This window comes from Lolium perenne, chromosome 4 (assembly GCF_019359855.2).
Source record: "Lolium perenne isolate Kyuss_39 chromosome 4, Kyuss_2.0, whole genome shotgun sequence".
NCBI lineage: Eukaryota > Viridiplantae > Streptophyta > Magnoliopsida > Poales > Poaceae > Lolium > Lolium perenne.
The window spans coordinates 113276228-113291994 of NC_067247.2; the positions used below are offsets into that span (position 1 = coordinate 113276228).

At 45.5% G+C, this 15767-nt stretch overlaps 1 long non-coding RNA gene across 1 annotated transcript; it reads right to left on the bottom strand.

Annotated features, from left to right (window-relative positions):
- Positions 1-6183: 6183 nt before the first annotated feature.
- Positions 6184-6847, bottom strand: LOC139830895 (uncharacterized). The gene is made up of 3 exons (XR_011744412.1): positions 6663-6847; positions 6450-6560; positions 6184-6332 (listed from the first exon to the last, which is right to left on the bottom strand). It is a non-coding gene; the product is annotated as an uncharacterized lncRNA (long non-coding RNA).
- Positions 6848-15767: the final 8920 nt, after the last annotated feature.

The following is a 15767-nucleotide window of genomic DNA, read 5'->3' on the forward strand; positions in this document are numbered from 1 at the left end:
CCTTTCCACTGTACACTCCCGAGCGCAACCGCCGCCATGGCCCCGAAGCGACGGTTCGCTCCCGGAGCCAACGACGAGGAGGCGAGCAGTAGCCGCCGTCCTCCGCCGGTGCTGCGGGCTGGAGGAAACCGCGGCGGCCTCCACATCGGAGAGGCAGCCCACCGCGGCGCGACATTGGCGCAACCGCCGCCGCTGCTGCTTGAGCCGAAGCCGGAGTCCTCGGAGGAGGACCCCGACCTCCGCGCCGCTCTGCTCATCTCGGCGGCGGAGGAGGAAGCGAAATGGCCGCACCTCCAAGCGGCCATTCGCACCTCCGCGATGGAGGAAGAGGCCCGGCAGGCGGTGGAGGAAGCCGAGGCCTGGGAGTTTTACGCCTAGGCCCGCCAGGCGCGACGGGACAAGGAGGAAGCGGCGCGGTGGCAGGAGGCCAGGCGCCGCGCGGAGGAGGAGCGCCGCGAGGAGTAGATGCAGAAGGAGGCCAGGCGCCGCGCGAAGGAGGAGCGGAGCCAGAAGGCCAGGCGCCGCGCCTGGCAGGAGAGGGAGCAGCGCCTCAAGGAGGAGGCGCAGCTCCGTCTGCCGCGCCGCCGCTTCCTCGGGTGGCTCCGGACCCCCATTCCGCATGGGAGGAGGCCCTGTTGTCTCCATGGCCGGAGTCCCCGTCGCGGTCGAGCCACAACAGTACTAGGCGGCGCACCGGCGGCCACCGCGCCGTCGACCAAACCCTAGCTTAGGGTTTTTTTATTTTGTTTTAAATTTTAAAGCTCATATAGAGGGCTTCTTTTGTTAGTTTATTTGCCCAAAATAGGGCTATGTACAAATGTGCCCAAAATAGGGCATATTCTTAATGAAATTTAGTTCGAATTAACGTTTTAAATTTCGTTTTGTTTTTCTGAATTTGCGCTGCGTCCGCGCGTTGGGTACAGTGTGCGACCCAAACGGACACGTGGACGCGGGACGCTGTCCGGATATCCGCGCGGCCACCCAAACGGCCAAAACGGACGGTCCAACGCGTTCGTTTGAGATCGCATGATTGGAGATGCCCTTACTAATCTAAAACAACACTGAAATTCTCAATCAGTCCAAAGTCCGAACACTGAATACTTCACCATTGCCAATCTGCCGCTACCATTGGTACACGTCAACAAAAGGAAAAGATATCGACACTCCACCGAACAATTAGAAATCTACTGTGTATTATTATTATGTCCGTTGCAAAATAACTGTCTTAGTTTTGTATATCTGTACGTATTCTAGTTGTACGTACTTCTATATCTAAGAAACGCTGAGAAAGTTATTTTAGAATGGAGGGGATGGGGTCGGTCGGTTTGACATGTGAAATACTTCCTCTGGTCGGATTAGATTTACACGAGCTTAGCACAAAATACACATGGAGCTGGTAGTATCCGGTGTCGGTTAATTCTGGCCGGAGGTAGCAGCTCTCAATCATGCTCGTCGGGTAAGCAACATATTGTTATCTCCATTTTGGAATTTTGCAACTCGGAACTTGCCGGTACAATGAATGCCTTCTAAAATTCGCGCCATTTGCTGCTTTCTTTTTGGCCTCATTGCTTCGTTGCGTTCAGGCATAATGTTTCCAACACACACGCAGCTGGGTATACAACCCCTGTACCTAGCAGCTGGACATTTTAAACAGAAGGCTCGATGAGCCCGACTTTGAATTAACAAAGCCATCAACCGGTTAGACGTACAACGATACAACGAACAACCGAAGGAAAGAAAGAGAACCAAAACTAGGGTTGCCAGCTAACGATATAAGCACAAGCGATGCAAAGCTATAGCCTAAACCAAGATACAAGGACGCTCGAGACTACAGCTAAACATCGGCAGCTCGGCTGGAACTTCAAGCAACGAGCCGCCACTCCGTGGAGCCGCACCAAACTGAATCGGCACAAGGCCGACATGCAGAGGACCACCCACACCGAGGGAGCTGGCTAACGGCGCAAGTGAGCATACGAGCCTCCAGAGTTCAAAGGGGGAAAGAACTTCACGACAACACCTCCAGAAAGGGGAACGGTGCTCACGAGCGTCGCCGTTGTCGGCACAGGGGAGCCGTGGGCTGATTTGCTTCCACTATAGATTTACTAAATTGCTTGTGTTACGATTAGGATGACAAGTACAAGTGGTGGTAACTGAATTCCCGATTCTTCCCATGCCCATTGGCATACCTAGTAAGCACAACCCGATGCATGGTGAGGTTTTTGCTACGCAAAAATGTTCTCGTGAGAGCTTATTTATATCATCTTATGGATGTGCGTATTTACATGGGCCTTCAATGCGAAAATGGGCATTGGTGGCGGCCATCAAAGTTTAAAGTGGATTTATACTTGAGATTGGATTAGTATATAGGAAGCCTTCGCTTGAAGAACCTTAAGTGGGAAGAGAGCTCATCATATTGCCCCAGTGAGACGACAGGAGGGGGAAAACCCTTGCCGCTAGTCGCCGCCCCTCCCCACCTCTCTCCCTCCTCCCCTGGAGCCCTGGGCACAACCTGAGAAAGTCGGGCCAGCGCTGGCGGCCATGGAGGCCTCCTCATCCCCTGGCACAAAGGATCGGCGTGAGTCATCTTCTCTGAGCCAGGGTTTGGTGCAGCCAGGTACCATGGCATGGTGGCTCCACTGCCACGTCTAAAGAAGCTGCGACGGATCGACGCGGTGGCCTACACTTTGGAGGGGCGGTGGCTTCGGTCCTGATCTCTTGGTAGCAAGGAATGGATGGCGCGGGCTACGGGATCATTGATCGCTTCGGCGCCAGTGGTCTGAGGCTGCATCATGTTCTGATCAGTCGGGTACGAATTTGTGTGTCTGCCGGTGGAAGTTGAGATTGATGATGGTAACGCCTCCTGGCATCATTTTTTTGTTGAAGGCATCATTTTTGCAGCCCCATTTTTGTGTTGGGGTAATGGGGGAAACCCGTTGACGACACTTTGGTGTTGTTATCCATGCTGGGGCATCGTCTTTGGAGCACTATCTGACGGAAGTGATCTGGAGGTGGATCGGTGTTTCTCCTATCACATCAACGATGACGAGTTTCAGCGGCATGGCACAGCGGGGTGTCGGCGTCAGATGCGTGATGGTGGACGCGCGCAGGACGGGGGCACTTGTTTGGCACCATGGAAGCATTTATGGTAGGTAGGGCTTTGCAGATCTCAGCCGTGAAGATGCTCTGTGGTTTAACGGCTAGGATGGCTCTTGTTGTGGATATGCCAACTAGGTATACCACGGCGGAACAAATTCTTCCACTCTAGATATATTCTTAGGCCTCACTGATTTGTGAAATTGATGGGTCTCAGGATGCCATCATGTTTTTTTGGTTTATCATTTGGTATTTAACGTATAATGTCGTTGTGTGCTCCAGGTTGTAAATATTCCTTCGCAATTACATGTTGCTGATCTAGAGTTTATCATTGCAGCAATGACATTTTCGAAATACAACCCGGGTGACGTGGTTTCTCCTCCTTGCGGAAGAAACTGTGCAATTTTCAGAAAACAAAGTGCAGTGAACGATCAAATGCGAACTATTTACTTAGTTTTGACAAAAGTGTATTTTAGGGTTTAGTATCAGTTGTTGGGCAGTAGCATATTGAGTTTCCAATTGTTATTTTGAAGGTCATGGTGCATTCAAAGAGGTAATTTACGGGAAGGTATGGAGGGAACTGTGCAACACTCTGACCGAAAAATACTGAAGCAGCGGAGGTCGGTGACGAGGCCTCGCCAGTGCAGGAGGGAGGATGGCCGCGGCGGGAGGCGGAGGAGGATCTCCTGGAGCATGTCCTCGTGGAGCGGCAGGGATTCGGGATCCGCCGGCGATTTGCCGCGGCGGGTCATTCCGATGCCATTCCCGCTCGCGTGGATCTGGGGATGGAGGCGGCGGAGGGGCATTCCGGCTAACTCCTCACTGGTGCCGATCTGGGGATGGAGGCGCAGGCTGCGACGGTGGGTCATCTCCTCGCCGCCGAGACCTAGAGGACAGTGGAAGGAAAATGAACCAAGAGTCGGGTTCGTTCGTTGGTGGATGACTGCACTGACTGAAACTGAGGAACGGATGCGGATTTCTTCTCACCACGGAGTTCAACCACAATCAGTCTGAACAACAAACACCACAAAAAGGCTACATAGTACAACTCGATCAGTCAGCATGAATCTACGGACAGAAAAGTTGCTCATCAAACAATTAGCAAGCCAGATAGATTACTTGCTAGTATATTTAGAAAACTCGAGAACTTCTTCCAGGTCGGTCAGAGTGCGAAGTTGCTCTACTTTTGGATTTTGCAAATTGGAGCTAGCCGACGGAACACGTAGCTGCTCAAGTCATCATGCCCTAATCATTTGCCTAATTTCTGCCTTGTGTTCACGCACAATGGCTCCGAACACCTAGCTGGTGATGTACCACTGATACCATGTAGGTTGATTGTACTTTGCTTGCACCATCGATTCACTATGTTACATGCCCTAAGATTAGGTCACTATGATCAAGTTGTGGTAACTGAATTCTCGATGTTTCTCAATCCGATTGGTACACCCAGTAACTACAACTTGGCGTATTGTGGTATGCATGTTCTTTTTTTGGCTAACTAAATTACACGGGAAAGTGTTCCCTTGAGAAGTTATTTATATCGTTTTGGCACCCAATGTGCAATTATACATACACCTTTAATGCGCCGATCGGCGGTGGTGGCCACCCTCGGAGTAATTGAGATTGAGTAAAGCGGATTCTTCCTTCTCAAGCACAGCTTGTGTATTATGCAATCGGCTTAAAGTCATAAAGCTCCCAAATAACTGGCATAGACCTTCCTTTCTTGTTTTTCCTATATGAAAGACATAGTGATTTTACTAATTCTCAATCAAATAAAAAATGGGTTATACTTGTTACCTTAAATGTGCATATTTAATATAATATTAGTGTGAATCAATTCCTTATGTTATACACATGGAGTAATATAAGGAATGAGATGATTGTATGTTGATCCAATCATTTAGAAAAATGGTTGTTATTTAGGAAATTGTGTGCAAAACACTAATAGAGAGTCGTGGCAAATCAACATGGATACACATCTCACAATATCCATGTATGAGTTTTTATTGTTTGGTACTGTTTTTGTAGTTGCCCAAGGGGTCAATTTTGCAGAAATTAGAATTGTATGTTTGTGGCAGGCCCAGGCCAAAGAGATATGAACTTACCCCAACATGAGAGTCTAGACACTACTAAAGATTTAATAGCATTGGCATTGTTATCACTTGGGTCTTCTCATAGATAGTGTTCTAGGTGTTTTAGAACATGGGAGCATACGCTCCCTCTATTTTAAAATGCATCTTACATACATTTTAAATTTCAAAAAAGTTAAAATAAAAACTTAGCACATACATCTTCACGTGCTACGCGCTCTCAAAGTCGTTTCATAAAAAATCGACTTGTCATATGACGTGTGTAAAAAAGACAAAATTCAGTGCTAAAATTAATGCTTTTCACAAGATAAATTTTCCGTTTTTTTACATACACTGGTGGAAAAAGGGCCTTTGGTCGCGGTTGGCAACTGCCATTAGTCGCGGTTGCGCAACCGCGACCAAAATAGCGCGACTAAAGGCCCCCCCTTTTAGTCGCGGTTCCTTACGAACCGCGACTAAAGGCCCGTCCACGTGGGCCGCAGGCGAGCGCCAGGGCGGAGGACCTTTAGTCGCGGTTCTTCTGGCCAACCGCGACTAAAGGCCTCCGCAGGGTTTAGGGTTTAGCCCCCCCTCCCCCTAAATCTGGTTTCTTTTTAATTTGTATTGTTTTATTTCTTTTGGGTTTTAATTTTGAAGGAGTTTCACATATTCTACGGTACTACATACATGCATATGAATGTACAATTTCAAACAAAATTTGAAATTAGAACAAAAAAGAATTCAAGAGGAATATACAATATATATTCAATATCGGATGACCATATACAATATATATTCAATATCGGATGACCATATACAATTTTGAACAAGTTTCCATCCATAATTTAGTGCATATGAAGTTCTACGTCATCGTAATGGTGTTCTCCTCTAGGATCGATGACTTCCATCGCCAACCATCCAGCTAGTTCCTCTTGAAGTGGTCGGAAGCGAGCTTCTGGACTAAGCGTCTTCCGGAGGTTATTCCTCATGATGTTGTTCTCACACTTCTGGTCCCGCTCATTGCAGTATCTCCGGATCCTCTCACAAACATAGTATCCACATAGATTGGTCCCCGGTGGCTGAATATCCCCAGTCGTCCGCACTGCCATTTTAAATTGTAGCTCTTTTTTGAATTCACCGACCTTTTTATCTACGAACCGTCTCCAAACCCTACGAGGCAAAGAAAATTAAATGAACAAGAGAGTTATTAATTAGTTACTTGATATTAGGAAATGATGAACGAAATAGGCCGATCGATATAGAGCGCAAATGAATGAAAATAATTACTTTTGCATCATTTTTCTCATGTCGGCCCAAAGCGCCGGATCCATATTCAGAGAGTCGTGGACGAGAACTGTGGAGGTGTGAAATTGAATTACCATAAGAATCCAGTGGAACCTGCGGACACGATACATGCACAGTCATGCATAACTCATCGATTAGCCACATACCATGCATGGAGTAAACAAAAGAGAATGTGCTCAAGACAGAAACACTCACCCAAAATGGTAAGGAAATAGAATATCACTTTTGAGTTCCTGTTTTCTAAAAAACCGCCACAGGTCATCCTCCACGTCGTCGGGGTGGTGTTCTAACACATATGAATTAACGATTTGTGGGTCAATGAACCCAACATCATGGATGTTCCTTATTCGCATTTCCCGCTTCTTCATTCTGCATAATAGCGTACACAACAAGATAGTTAGGACAATATATATATATATATATAGTGCAGGCAATGAACGAGATGGGGTAGAAATTAATAAATCACTTACAGAACGTAGCAACTGATGATAGATTTGTCGAGGTCGCGCAGATTGAACAGCTGGAACAATTCACTCCGATGAATTTGTATATAGTAATGTTTGAAGTGATGCTCATATCTAACTTCCGCAAAAATATAGTCTTTGACGTTTTTAAGTTTTATGTAACCCTTGTACCAATTTAGCAGACCTTTCATTTGTCGAGGTAGATCCTCTTCCTGCGCAGGCTCGACGAGAGGGCCATTCTTCACATATGTAAATACTACGTCCTTCATTGGCGCCTCATCAAGGCCTAACAGTGCACGAAGAGTGATACCTAAGTCGGCCGCTTGTTCTCTGGCACTCGTTACAGTCAATCCATGTGCTGCCGCAGCTGCTATGATATCGGGGGCATTCGGACCGACGGCTTGCACTATGAGCGGGGCGATCGATTGTTTACTTTGTTCCCCGAGCTGGGCAACTTCTTTCCCCCTTTCTAATTTTTTCTCGGCCTCCTCCAAGGCTTTCTTCTCCGCCAACTCTTGGTTCCTCTTGAACGCGAGTGCTTGCCTACGAAGTTCACGTAAATAGTCGTCAGGCAGATTCTTCGCGGCTTGGGACGGTGTGTTCAAAAATGACTTAGCCCAGCTCTTTTCCTTGTCAGAATATACTTGCTTGGGCTCGGGCTCTCTTTTCTTCTTGCAGTCCGCCTTCCATTTCTCATAATCAGCAGCCGCGTGTGCGTCGACTTCCTCGGCACTACGTTCCCAAGGCCTTGTGGGGAGAGGCTTCAGTGATGGCTCTGGTATCTTTGTGGTTCTAGGTACATAAGGGTCCGGGTTAATAACCCAGGACTGCTTCTGCTTCTTCGCCGGAGGTGGATTGGGGGGCGGCGTCTGATCACCCGCCGGACGAGGACTGGGGGGCGGCGTCTGCTTACCCGCCGGAGGTGAATTGGGGGGCGGCGTCGGCTGACGTGAAGGAGGTGTAGGTGAAGCACCACCACCACCACCGCCACCGCCACCGCCACCGCCACCGCCGCCACCACCGTAGGGGGGTGAACTTGTTGGCGCCTCGCCTGGAAACTTGATAAACTTCTTCTGCCATAGAATGAACTGGCGCTTGACATCTCCAAGTCTTTTCACCCCTTCAGGTGTAGCAATGTCAATGTCCAGGTCCTCAAACCCTTGGACTATCTCCTCCACCGTGACACGAGCATAGCCATCTTGAATGGGGTTGTTGTGGTGGAGTGCTCCAGGTGGTAAAGCACTGCCGATGGCTACCTTCATGGACATGTTCCCGATAGGATAATACAGATGACATGCTTTCATCTCCTTTATATCGTCCACGGGGTAGCGAGGAGGCTCCGGTGCAGTAATTTCGACCACCAGAGGCTCCGGTGCAGTAATTTCGATCGTCGGTGCACCAGCCGGTGAGGCCTCCGTGGAAGCCACGCTGCTTCTTCTCTCGCTGTCGGCTTCCGAGATCCATTGGATGATCTTCTTGCTGCGCCCGAGCTGCATCTCTTTCGGCTACTAGTACACTCACAGTTTTCTTCATCACATCCATTTCCGTTACCAACTGCGCCACAACATCTGCATCCCGATCCATCTTTCTCTTACGGCTTCTGTAACCGTACGGGTCATCGTTCTGGGGGAACCCTACTTTCCACGGAATGGGCCCCATGCCTCGTACACATCCTCCGTGTTCAGGATTCCCGAGGGCTTTTGTCAGGGCGTCGTTCTCTCTGTTGAACTTGATCCTCCCCTCTTGAGCATCCCTCATTGCCTCAATAAGCTTTTGGGTGGGTTTAATTATTTTTCCCTGATAAACACACTCCCCTGTCTCCGGGTTCAGCGATCCCCCATGCCCGTACCACCAGCTTTTGGCCCTTGGGTCCCATCCCTCCGTACCTGGACGGATTCCTCGCGCCCTCAGCTCGTTCTCCATCTTCTCCCACCTAGGCCGCCAAAAGCGATACCCTCCTGGCCCCATAATATGATTGTACTCCTTCTTGGCCGCATTATCCTTATTTTTTTCGATATTTCAACGAACTGCTCCGATTTCTTTTGCTTCACAAATTCTGGCCAATCATGTTGCAGTTTCTCATATTGTCCTTTGAAATCCGGAGTCTTGCCCTGCTTGACAAAGTCATGGGCTAGATTTTGCTTGTATTTCCGGAATGCGTTGGCCATCTTAGAAAGAGCGAACTGTTTGACTAGCTTGCACCTCTCTGAATCTTGTTACCCTTCTCATCGTATTTGCGGTATTCCGGAGGTAGAACGAAATGTTCCATAAGCTTGTTGAAGCAATCTTTTTTTGTTCTCTTATCGACAAAAGTGAAACCAAGACGTGCCTTCTTTGGCTCATTCCACTCCTGGACGGTGATCGAGACGTTGTCTCTAACAACGGCTCCGCATTGGCTGATAAACTTGGTGGCGTTCTTGCTGGGCTCCAGCGGCCTGCCGGTTGCTTCCTCGACAACCTCGATGGTGCATGTTTCTCCTGGTTTCATCGTCTTGGTTGCGCCACGCTTTGACGACGTACTCGATTTTTTCGACGATCCGGCCGAGGGCTAAAATAAGAAAGAGAGTCGCGCGCGTTAGTACACACATATTTATTCAAATCAGTTAGTTTGTATCACCAGAGGCTCAATGTAAATATATACCTCGGCGCCGGAGGTGGTTGCTACTTCCAATTGAAGATCGTCGTTTATCGACGTTTCTTCGGCATCATCTTGCTGACGGCGCCCTTCATCTTCACCCTCAAGGTTCAGATAAGAAGAGATATCATCTTCTTCTTGTCCGGTCGGCACTGATGGCGTGTAACTCACACGTTCGTTGGGAACCCCAAGAGGAAGGTATGATGCGCACAGCAGCAAGTTTTCCCTCAGAAAGAAACCAAGGTTTATCGAACCAGGAGGAGCCAAGAAGCACGTTGAAGGTTGATGGCGGCGGGATGTAGTGCGGCGCAACACCAGGGATTCCGGCGCCAACGTGGAACCTGCACAACACAACCAAAGTACTTTGCCCCAACGAAACAGTGAGGTTGTCAATCTCACCGGCTTGCTGTAATAAAGGATTAACCGTATTGTGTGGAAGATGATTGTTTGCAGAAAACAGTAGAACAAGTATTGCAGTAGATTGTATTTCAGTAAAGAGAATTGGACCGGGGTCCACAGTTCACTAGAGGTGTCTCTCCCATAAGACAAACAGCATGTTGGGTGAACAAATTACAGTTGGGCAATTGACAAATAAAGAGGGCATGACCATGCACATACATATCATGATGAGTATAGTGAGATTTAATTGGGCATTACGACAAAGTACATAGACCGCCATCCAACTGCATCTATGCCTAAAAAGTCCACCTTCAAAGTTATCATCCGAACCCTCCAAAGTATTAAGTTGCAAAGCAACAGACAATTGCATTAAGTATGGTGCGTAATGTAATCAACAACTACATCCTTAGACATAGGATCAATGTTTTATCCCTAGTGGCAACAGCACAACACAACCTTAGAACTTTCTCACATCGTCCTGTGTGTCAATGCAGGCATGAACCCACTATCGAGCATAAGTACTCCCTCTTGGAGTTACAAGCATCTACTTGGCCAGAGCATCTACTACTAACGGAAAGCATGCAAGATCATAAATAACACGTAGATATAACTTTGATAATCAACATAACAAGTATTCTCTATTCATCGGATCCCAACAAACGCAACATATAGAATTACAGATAGATGATCTTGATCATGTTAGGCAGCTCACAAGATCCGACAATGATAGCACAATGGGGAGAAGACAACCATCTAGCTACTGCTATGGACCCATAGTCCAGGGGTAGACTACTCACACATCACACCGGAGGCGACCATGGCGGCGTAGAGTCCTCCGGGAGATGATTCCCCTCTCCGGCAGGGTGCCGGAGGCGATCTCTGGATCCCCGAGATGGGATCGGCGTTGGCGGCGTCTGGAAGGTTTTCCGTATCGTGGCTCTCGGTACTGGGGGTTTCGTCACGGAGGCTTTAAGTAGGCGGAAGGGCAAGTCAAGAGGCGGCACGGGGGGCCCACACCATAGGCCGGCGCGGCCAGGGGTGGGGCCGCACCGCCCTAGGGTTTGGCCACCCCGTGGCCCCTCTTCGTTTCGTCTTCGGACTTCTGGAAGCTTCGTGGAAAAATAGGCCCCTGGGCTTTGATTTCGTCCAATTCCGAGAATATTTCCTTACTAGGATTTCTGAAACAAAAAACAGCAGAAAACAGCAACTGGCACTTCGGCATCTTGTTAATAGGTTAGTTCCAGAAAATGCACGAATATGACATAAAGTGTGCATAAAACATGTAGATAACATCAATAATGTGGCATGGATCATAAGAAATTATCGATACGTCGGAGACGTATCAGCATCCCCAAGCTTAGTTCTGCTCGTCCCGAGCAGGTAAAACGATAAATACGTATAATTTCTGGAGTGACATGCCATCATAATCTTGATCATACTATTTGTAAAGCATATGTAGTGAATGCAGCGATCAAAACAATGTATATGACATGAGTAAACAAGTGAATCATAAAGCAAAGACTTTTCATGAATAGCACTTCAAGACAAGCATCAATAAGTCTTGCATAAGAGTTAACTCATAAAGCAATAATTCAAAGTAAAGGCATTGAAGTAACACAAAAGAAGATTAAGTTTCAGCGGTTGCTTTCAACTTGTAACATGTATATCTCATGGATATTGTCAACATAGAGTAATATAATAAGTGCAATAAGCAAGTATGTAGGAATCAATGCACAGTTCACACAAGTGTTTGCTTCTTGAGGTGGAGAGAAATAGGTGAACTGACTCAACATTGAAAGTAAAAGAATGGTCCTCTATAGAGGAAAAGCATCGATTGCTATATTTGTGCTAGAGCTTTGAGTTTGAAAACATGAAACAATTTTGTCAACGGTAGTAATAAAGCATACGCATCATGTAAATTATATCTTATAAGTTGCAAGCCTCATGCATAGTGTACTAATAGTGCCCGCACCTTGTCCTAATTAGCTTGGACTACCTGGATTATCACCGCAATACATATGCTTTAACCAAGTATCACAAAGGGGTACCTCTATGCCGTCTGTACAAAGGTCTAAGGAGAAAGCTCGCATTTGGATTTCTCGCTTTTGATTATTCTCAACTTAGACATCCATACCGGGACAACATAGACAACAGATAATGGACTCCTCTTTTAATGCTTTAAGCATTCAACAACAATTAATTCTTTTCTCATTAGAGATTTGAGGATGTTTGTCCAAAACTGAAACTTCCACCATGGATCATGGCTTTAGTTAGCGGCCCAATGTTCTTCTCTAACAATATGCATGCTCAAACCATTCAACTCAGTGTAGATCGCCCTTACTTCAGACAAGACGAACATGCATAGCAACTCACATGAAATTCAACAATGAAAAGTTGATGGCGTCCCCAGTAAACATGGTTATCGCACAACAAGCAACTTAATAAGAGATAAAGTGCATAATTACATATTCAATACCACAATAGTTTTTAAGCTATTTGTCCCATGAGCTATATATTGCAAAGGTGAATGATGGAATTTTAAAGGTAGCACTCAAGCAATTTACTTTGGAATGGCGGAAAATACCATGTAGTAGGTAGGTATGGTGGACACAAATGGCATAGTGGTTGGCTCAACTATTTTGGATGCATGAGAAGTATTCCCTCTCGATACAAGGTTTAGGCTAGCAAGGCTTATTTGAAACAAACACAAGGATGAACCAGTGCAGTAAAACTCACATAAAAGACATATTGAAAACATTATAAGACTCTACACCGTCTTCCTTGTTGTTCAAACTCAATACTAGAAATTATCTAGACCTTAGAGAAACCAAATATGCAAACCAAATTTAGCATGCTCTATGTATTTCTTCATTAATGGGTGCAAAGCATATGATGCAAGAGCTTAATCATGAGCACAACAATTGCCAAGTATCACATTACCCAAGACATTTATAGCAATTACTACATGTATCATTTTCCAATTCCAACCATATAACAATTTAACGAAGGAGAAACTTCGCCATGAATACTATGAGTAGAAACCAAGGACATACTTGTCCATATGCTACAGCGGAGCGTGTCTCTCTCCCATAAAGTGAATGCTAGGATCCATTTTATTCAAACAAAACAATAACAAAAACAAACCGACGCTCCAAGAAAAAGCACATAAGATGTGATGGAATAAAAATATAGTTTCAGGGGAGGAACCTGATAATGTTGTCGATGAAGAAGGGGATGCCTTGGGCATCCCCAAGCTTAGACGCTTGAGTCTTCTTAATATATGCAGGGGTGAACCACCGGGGCATCCCCAAGCTTAGAGCTTTCACTCTCCTTGATCATGTTGCATCATACTCCTCTCTTGATCCTTGAAAACTTCCTCCACACCAAACTCGAAACAACTCATTAGAGGGTTAGTGCACAATATAAATTAACATATTCAGAGGTGACACAATCATTCTTAACACTTCTGGACATTGCATAATGCTACTGGACATTAGTGGATCAAAGAAATTCATCCAACATAGCAAAAGAGGTAATGCGAAATAAAAGGCAGAATCTGTCAAAACAGAACAGTTCGTATTGACGAATTTTAAAATGGCACCAGACTTGCTCAGATGAAAATGCTCAAATTGAATGAAAGTTGCGTATATATCTGAGGATCATGCACGTAAATTGGCTTAATTTTCTGAGCTACCTACAGGGAGGTGGACCCAGATTCGTGACAGCAAAGAAATCTAGAACTGCGCAGTAATCCAAATCTAGTACTTACTTTTCTATCAACGGCTTAACTTGGCACAACAAAACACAAAACTAAGATAAGGAGAGGTTGCTACAGTAGTAAACAACTTCCAAGACTCAAAATAAAAACAAAGTACTGTAGGTAAAAACATGGGTTGTCTCCCATAAGCGCTTTTCTTTAACGCCTTTCAGCTAGGCGCAGAAAGTGTGTATCAAGTATTATCGAAGGGTGGTGCATTCTCAGCGGGGTGTGGAGTTTTCTCAACTAGGCATAGTATATTGGATACATAAGTTTTAGCATCTCCCTTTTCATTAGTCTTAGGCGTGCTACTCTCATCAAACAAATTTTCAGGAACAAGCCAAGCATAGTTATTTTCTAGTGCATCATTCATAGCTAAGAGTTTACATGGTATTGGTGCTTTGATCTCCCCTCCATCATTAATATTATTAGTGTACTTTATTCTATCCATATCCATCTTTTCAAGGAGACTAACAAAATTAGTATGAGAACCAAGCATATTAAATTTAGCAAAGACCTTTCTAGCTTCTCTTGCTAGACCACCAAATTCTCTAAGAAGGGTTTCTAAAACAAAATCTTTCTTTTCCCCTTCTTCCATATCACCAAGTGTGAGAAACATGTGTTGGATTATAGGATTAAGATTAACAAATTTAGTTTCCAACAGGCGAACTAAATGCGCAGCAGCAATTTCATAAGTAGGCGCAAGGTCTACCAAGTGTCTATCTTCAAAATTTTCAATGGTACTAACATGATTGAAAAATTCTTCTATATTATTTCTCCCAACTATAGACCCACGTCCTACCGGTATGTCTTTTGTGGTGAAATTAAAAGGAAACATGATGAATCAAGTAAGGTAAATGCAAGTAAACTAATTTTTTTGTATTTTTGATATAGCAAACAAGATAGCAAATAAAGTAAAACTAGCAACTAATTTTTTTGTATTTTGATTTAGTGCAGCAAACAAAGTAGTAAATAAAAACTAAGCAAGACAAAAACAAAGTAAAGAGATTGAGAAGTGGAGACTCCCCTTGCAGCGTGTCTTGATCTCCCCGGCAACGGCGCCAGAAAAAGAGCTTGATGGCGTGTAACTCACACGTTCGTTGGGAACCCCAAGAGGAAGGTATGATGCGCACAGCAGCAAGTTTTCCCTCAGAAAGAAACCAAGGTTTATCGAACCAGGAGGAGCCAAGAAGCACGTTGAAGGTTGATGGCGGCGGGATGTAGTGCGGCGCAATACCAGGGATTCCGGCGCCAACGTGGAACCTGCACAACACAACCAAAGTACTTTGCCCCAACGAAACAGTGAGGTTGTCAATCTCACCGGCTTGCTGTAACAAAGGATTAACCGTATTGTGTGGAAGATGATTGTTTGCAGAAAACAGTAGAACAAGTATTGCAGTAGATTGTATTTCAGTAAAGAGAATTGGACCGGGGTCCACAGGTTCACTAGAGGTGTCTCTCCCATAAGACAAACAGCATGTTGGGTGAACAAATTACAGTTGGGCAATTGACAAATAAAGAGGGCATGACCATGCACATACATATCATGATGAGTATAGTGAGATTTAATTGGGCATTACGACAAAGTACATAGACCGCCATCCAACTGCATCTATGCCTAAAAAGTCCACCTTCAGGTTATCATCCGAACCCCCTCCAGTATTAAGTTGCAAAGCAACAGACAATTGCATTAAGTATGGTGCGTAATGTAATCAACAACTACATCCTTAGACATAGCATCAATGTTTTATCCCTAGTGGCAACAGCACAACACAACCTTAGAACTTTCATCACATCGTCCTGTGTCAATGCAGGCATGAACCCACTATCGAGCATAAGTACTCCCTCTTGGAGTTACAAGCATCTACTTGGCCAGAGCATCTACTAGTAACGGAAAGCATGCAAGATCATAAATAACACGTAGATATAACTTTGATAATCAACATAACAAGTATTCTCTATTCATCGGATCCCAACAAACGCAACATATAGAATTACAGATAGATGATCTTGATCATGTTAGGCAGCTCACAAGATCCGACAAT